This window comes from Hippoglossus stenolepis, chromosome 17, assembly GCF_022539355.2.
Source record: "Hippoglossus stenolepis isolate QCI-W04-F060 chromosome 17, HSTE1.2, whole genome shotgun sequence".
Lineage (NCBI taxonomy): Eukaryota > Metazoa > Chordata > Actinopteri > Pleuronectiformes > Pleuronectidae > Hippoglossus > Hippoglossus stenolepis.
Window position 1 is genome coordinate 3622879 of NC_061499.1, and position 6906 is coordinate 3629784.

At 39.3% G+C, this 6906-nt stretch overlaps 1 protein-coding gene and 4 pseudogenes across 1 annotated transcript in view; 2 read left to right on the plus strand and 3 right to left on the minus strand.

Annotated features, from left to right (window-relative positions):
- LOC118103953 overlaps positions 1 to 2181 on the plus strand; it is a 13381-nt pseudogene extending 11200 nt beyond the window's left edge.
- Positions 1 to 6906, minus strand: part of LOC118124614 — a 478051-nt pseudogene that overhangs the window by 300536 nt on the left and 170609 nt on the right.
- The window catches only part of LOC118124654, a 247630-nt pseudogene that overhangs the window by 198952 nt on the left and 41772 nt on the right, over positions 1 to 6906 (plus strand).
- LOC118124619 overlaps positions 1 to 6906 on the minus strand; it is a 268444-nt pseudogene that overhangs the window by 131870 nt on the left and 129668 nt on the right.
- Positions 1 to 6906, minus strand: part of LOC118122501 (tapasin-like) — a 74252-nt gene that overhangs the window by 43088 nt on the left and 24258 nt on the right.

Genomic DNA, 6906 nt, shown 5'->3' on the forward strand with positions numbered 1-6906 from the left:
GCTCCTCAAAAGTGAAGCCAAAGCGTCTCGGTCGCTGATTGATGCTATAAAAACAGGGTGAAATGTCATGATTGACAGCTCATGATTGACAGCTCATGATTGACAGCTCATGATTGACAGAGCATGTGTATCGGCGGGACCTCGTTACCGTGGCTCCATTCCTCCGTTCACTACTGCACAGAGTCCAAATGTGCAAGATGGCCGCGTTCGTATCCGGGATATTTTAGCTTCATTTCTGGAAAGTGGGAGGAAGTGGAGACGTGTCGTCTGTGTTTATTTCCATTAGTCTATGATTTCAACATGTAAACATTATAGTCACTGTTAAGACTCGACTGCTGCTCTGTTGTAGAAGATGAGTCCATGAAATGATTTAGTTACTGGAAGTAAAGTTTAAGACAAACCAGCGTGAATAAGCACAGATACAGTCATTATGTACAGAAGAAAACTGAAAGTAGAAACACCAGCAGGACAAACTCACACGTTTAGTGTCTGTGTGTGTTTGTTGTGTCTCAGGACAGGATTGTGGTTCAGGGAGATTCTTGTCGTCCAACCTGCTTCATCTGTTCAGGTTGTGATGCTTTGTTTTTTTATTCCGCTCAACAGAGAAGCCCATCAGCGTGACCACCATCATCATCATCATCGCTCTCGCTGTCGCTCTCGCTGTCGTCAGCGCTGTCATTGGACTCATCGTGTACAGGAGGAAGAAAGGTGAGAGACCAACACAGAAGCTTTGTCCAATAGTTCTCTGGTGTTTTGATTTTAGACTTTCTAATTAATGCTCGTTCAGATCAAACCTCATGAAACAAACTTCAGCTCCTCACACACCAACATCTGTTTCAAGAGCTGCAGGGTTCACACAAAGTTTTCTAACTTCCCTCTGCACCACAGACTGTTTATAAAAAGCTCTGCACACAGCGTCCAGCACACAAACAATAAGAAGTGACAGAATGTTGTCGATCGTTTGAGGAGGATCGCCACTCGAGAAAAACATGACACAATTCAGTTTGTGTTTTTACTGTAATAACTGAAATCATTTGTATTTTCTTCTTATTTCAGCCCAATGTACCTCACCTGGTAAGTAGAACTTCTATTTCTGTTCTGTTTTCTTTTTATACTAATGTGCTTTATGAGGACATCACGTCACGTTTGCACAGCAGCTGAAATACGAACATGTCCAGTTTTATAAAACACCCCCAACACCTCTTTGGTCCACTTTGTACTGGTCCACTTTGTACTGGTCCACTTTGTACTGGTCCACACCGGCGACAGTCAGGGAGGCGTTATGTTTTCAGGCTGTTCATCCGTTCGTCCCCATCTCGTGAACACGATATCTCAGGAAGGCCTCGAGGGAATTTCTTCAAAATTGGCACAAATGTTCACTTCTGCCCATTTTTATTTCAGTGGATATGAGGCTCCCCACAGGAACCTGACCCAGTGCAGGACTCTAGTAAACCCTCTGTAGATTAGACAGGGTTCATTTCGTGCTCAAGAGAGTTTTCAGGACGGTTCCCTGCAGTGTTGGTTGTTTGTAATAAAAGTGTCTGTTCAGAGGAGGATGGACTAACGATGTGTTTCTGACCTCACAGCTGTAAAAGATCCAGGTGCCTTAGAGCCGCTGAAATCAGGTGAACGAGGTTCTAATTCTCCAAGTGAGACGTCCTCCTGAACACAGTGAGTTGCTTCATCTGTTCAACAAAACTGCCTCAAACTAAGTGCAAAGTAACATATGTGTGATCATGTGTAAAACCTCTGTTTTAATTAGAAATAAAACAATCTGCTGAGAGCAAGGCACAGATCAGAAACCTTCACGTTAATAGGACAGATTAAATGTTGAATTCAAACTCAAATATCAGCAGTGACACAACAATTCAAATGTTAATAAACCCAATATTTAGGGCTTATCAATTTAAGATCAGTGTATTTTTTCTGAGTAAACTTTAATTTCACTGAGAGAATGATGGAAATATTAGGTCTCAATACTGTAAATACATCAAATACGTGGCTTTGTGGAACTGAACATTTCATTTTAATTTCTTTTTTCTCTCTTCAGGTTGATGGACGAGAAGCAGTGTCACCACAGTCTCCCCCTTACGCTGGGAACTCATTGATTATTCATCACTCAAATCATAAACTGATATTCAGGGTCAGACATTGATTGAAATACAAATAATACAAATTTTTTTAAAAACGACAAATATGAAAATTAAATGGTGGCGTTGATTAAATTTGATCTTTTAGTTAAAAATAAGAAATGTAAACTTCCCTCTGATAAATGTTTGTTTAAATATTGGTAAATCAAATGAGGATTATTACTTTTCTTTACCTGGGAGAGATAAAACACATTTTAAAAAACAATGAAAGTGTCACAACACTGTTCACATGCAGTTAATTTATAGATCATCTTAGTTACAGTTTTATATTAAAAAATCTAAATATACATATATAGACACCCACACATCCACATCTTAGGGTCTGGAAATATGATCTGTCTCATGATTCCATAAATCTGTTGCTATGTGACTCACGTATCTCGAGAACCGTTCATTTTATCAGCTTCACACTTGACCTGTGTGTTGTTAAGGGCCCAAGGAAGTGCAGTGTTGAATCTGGTGGGATTTGGACAAGTGATACAATCAATGTTAATGGATTAAAATAACTTTATAAATTACACACAATAATGAGTTGTTGTCACACACGGACACACAACACGAGCATCAGTACAAAATTAGTTTTCCAGTTAAATATTCTGATTTTATTTTATTTCTAATTTGGCCTGAACAAGAAATGAATTAATCCAGAGTTGCTTTTTTTTTGTTTGTTTGGTTATATTCATGCTTTGCTGTGTTCTTAACCTTTAAAGTTCATTTTAGTGGAGATTATCAAAGGGTTGTGGGATGTTTTAAGTATCTCATATGAAATGTTAATATTTCCTGTTAGTTTTTAGGGACAAGGGACTTTTCTGTTTTAGCCTTGTTAACATTTACACTGCAAAAATGAAAAGGTTCGAACAGCGCAAAATTACTGAACTTATCTTTCGTAAGTTTAAAAACTTCACATTTTCTCAAAGCTGCGAGTTCCAGTGTCCCTGCTCGTCAGGCTCCAGAGGATTCAAGCAGTTTACTCCACATGCAGACGTGAAGTTGATCACCCTGAGCAGTGATGTTCTCCATATGAACATTTGAATACATTGATATCGTCTTGTTGACCACTCGGACACTTTACCGTACTCACTCAGTCACATTCACTCATACAGTGTTTTTTCTGTCACACGTCAATCACACACATTGTCCACGAAGCTGTCAGGGGTAGTTTTAACATTCTGATTCTTGCTTATGGACACTTGGGCATGCGGACCGGAGTAGCTGGGGATCGAACCTGTGCCCCTCTGGTTAGTGGACGATCCGGTCTACCTCCTGAGCCACAGCCGCAGAACCAGAATTTTTGTCCTGTATTCAAGCTAAACACTCACCTTTATGACGTTAGAGTCACGTTTCCCCTGATGAGACATGAGACGTGTCATATCACAAACGTACCATTTTGTGTTTTGCCAACATAACTTCAGCAACTTTACAAATTTAACTTAGCAAAGTTAGTTGAAGCAAATACGTTTACAAATCCATTAAATATTCTCTGTTGATTATATTTAGAAATCGCAGTAACACAATTTCAAGTTTTCATTTTTACAGTGTAGAAACTGAACGTTGAGGCTCAACTTCTCTTCTTGTGTTGGGTTTTTATCAATAAATGTTAAATTAAGCTGCTTTGCTGTTTCCTTCCTTTTGTACTTCTGTTTTTAATAAAGTCTCTGATGTTCTCTGGGATTTCTGCCTCTTTGTGATTCAACGTGTAGAAAAGTTCAACACATCTGTGAAAGTTCAAATGTTCATTATTGTCCCAGAGAATAAACTAATGTGGATTTGACCTGTAAGAGCAGCAAGGAAAAAGCTATTTGGTCAAACCTGTGAGTCTCAACAGGAAAACGACAAAGACATTTTACACATGACAAGAAAATGATTGTGGTGGTTTTATTATGAAGTAAATTCTCATGTTTGATTTGCTGCTGTCTTTAATAATCTCATTATTATTATTATACAGTTGTTTTTGTAGTCGTGTGTAAAACCACTTTGTGATTGAGTGTGTTTTCATTATCAGACATGAGCAGATCCACTGATCTCTCGCTGACACTCACTCAGATCAGAGCGGTGCTTTGCTTCTTCCTGGGAAAACTGAAATCTGCCCGGAAACCGATGACATTGGAACTGTGAAGGAATTCGTTTTTAGGCTGCTTGGACTCAGCTAGATGTAATGTGCTGTGGGACCCATGGGCCGACACATTTCATTATCTCATTTGTATGCCTGCTACACCGGTGTTTGTCTGATTTGATATCTGCAAGAGAACTGAAGCCATCAATGCAGTCCCTGGTAATGGCACCTGCTCAGACTCTGCTAAATAATTGGACTAACACTTTTCCAGTCCAACTTGTTGAACACTCCTTCAGACTGAGAGATGGCAAGACGTTAGCCTTGATAATTGTCGCATTGTCATAAGCAACTTGCGTAAGAACATATCAGGATAGATGCTTTTGCACGTCCTGTTTGTCGTAGTATTTCTCTAGATCCTCCTGTAATGATCAGGTGATCTAATTATTATTATTATTGTTAGTAGTAATAGTAGATGTAGTAGTAGTTGTATTAGTGGTAGTAGTAGTAACAGTAGTAGCAGTAGCAGTAGTAGTAGTAGTAGTAGTAGTAGTCATAGTAGTAGTAATAATATTGTAGTATTAGTGGTAGAAGTAGTAGTAGTATGTTGTAGTAGTAGTAGATGTAGTAGTGGTTGTATTAGTGGTTGTAGTAGTAGCAGTAGTAGTAGTAGTAATGTAGTAGTAACAATAGTAGTAGTAGTAGTAGTAGTAGTAGTAGTGGTAGTAATAATGGTAGTAGTCGTAGTAGTAGTAGTAGTAGTAGTAGTAATACTAGTAGTAGTAGTAATAATAGTAATACTAGTAGTAGTAGTAATAGTAGTAGTAGTAGTAATACTAGTAGTAGTAGTATTTCTACTCTGATGACCGTTGTGACCTAACACCGCAGCTCGTCAACAGAGGGTTTTATTTTGAAGGTTTCAGCGGATATCCTGTTCCGGTGACTTGTGGGTGTGTTGCCATTAGCAGAGAAGCTAACCGGAAGCTAACAGCGGGACAGAAGTTTCTGAGCTGGTTCTTCACCGGAGTCACGTCACACTCCCTTTCAACCCTCCTCCCCCCCACTACCAGATCTTCCCTCCACCACACCGGAGGAGGAAGACAGAAGAAACCACAACCTGTACAATATTCGTACAGTGAGGTCTGGCCGACAGGGATTTCGTATAATGTTATAGATATTCTATTTGTCTAGTTACTCTCCCGAACACGACAGGTGATGACATGTTGAGCCGCTTGTTGTCTTTTACCCGCTGGCTGTCCAGGTGCTGTCCTGTAAACGGTTCCGGGCTTTGTAGATAATTGGCAAACTCTTTGGAGGAAACCTGGTCTTGTTGGGAGAGACGCGTTCCTCCCACTTGGGATGGAGCAGCTCTCTTATCTAGGAATATTACCCAGTGTATTAAAGGACAACCCAGAGGTGGGACCAGGACGCAGAGCTGCAGTGCTACACACTTCTCTGCGCTCCCTCTGGACCAGTCACACAACCACAACCCATAGAGACTGTGTCTGTCCCCCGTCCCGTTACATTGTTTAAATCAAACAATAACAGAGGGAGAATTCCACAAACAAATCTAATACAAATTAACACAACCTCTGCAACAACTCAGGAAACAAAGACTTTTAAATGTGGTCTTTTAAACATTAGATCATTATCATCAAAGGCTGTTTTAGTTAATGAACTAGTCTCAGATCAAAAAATAGATTTATTGTCCCTCACTGAGACCTGGCTGCATCCTGATGAATGTGTCAGCCTAAATGAATCTACCCCCCCAGTCATATAAATTCACACATGTTCCCAGAGAATTCGGCCGAGGAGGTGGAGTTGCTGCTATTTTTAACTCCAGTCTATCAATTAATCCTAAACCTAAACTAAGCTACAACTCATTTGAAAGTCTTGTTCTTAGTCTTCCACACCAATCAACGAAACACCAACAGCCAATCATATTTGCTGTAGTTCACCGTGCTCCTGGGGCTTATACGGAATTTTTAACAGAATTCCCTGAGTTTTTATCAAACCTAGTCCTAAAGACCGATAAAATTATTATTGTTGGTGACTTTAATATTCATGTTGACAATAATAAAGATAGCCTTAGCGTAGCATTTATTTCAATACTAGACTCAATTGGTTTCAGTCAGTGTGTACACCAACCTACTCATTGTTGTAACCACACACTTGACCTTGTATTATCATACGGTGTCAAAATTGAACATCTAACAGTACTCCGGCGCAATCCAATTCTATCAGACCATAATTTAATAACCTTCAACTTTTCATTATCAGAATATATGCCACTAATAAAAAACTCATTTTCTAGATGTCTACCTGATGCTGTAGCTAAATTTAAGAAATAATTCCGATTACATTTAAACCCGTACTATCCGTCGATATAAACAACAAATTCATTAAAAACCCGAGCTCCACTGAGATTGACCATCTCGTCGATAGCTCTGTAGACTCATTACGATTAACATTAGACTCAATAGCGCCTCTAAAAAAGTACGTAAAACATAGTAAATTAGCTCCGTGGTATAATTCCAAGACACATGAGTTAAAAGAAGTATCAAGAAAACTAGAAAGGAAGTGGCACTCCAGCGGCCGTGTTGAATATCTCCTAGACTGGAAGAGTAGTGTTAAAGCATATAAGAAGGCTCCACAAAGCAAGAGCTGCCTACTACTCAAAACTAATAGAAGAGAAGCAATACGTAA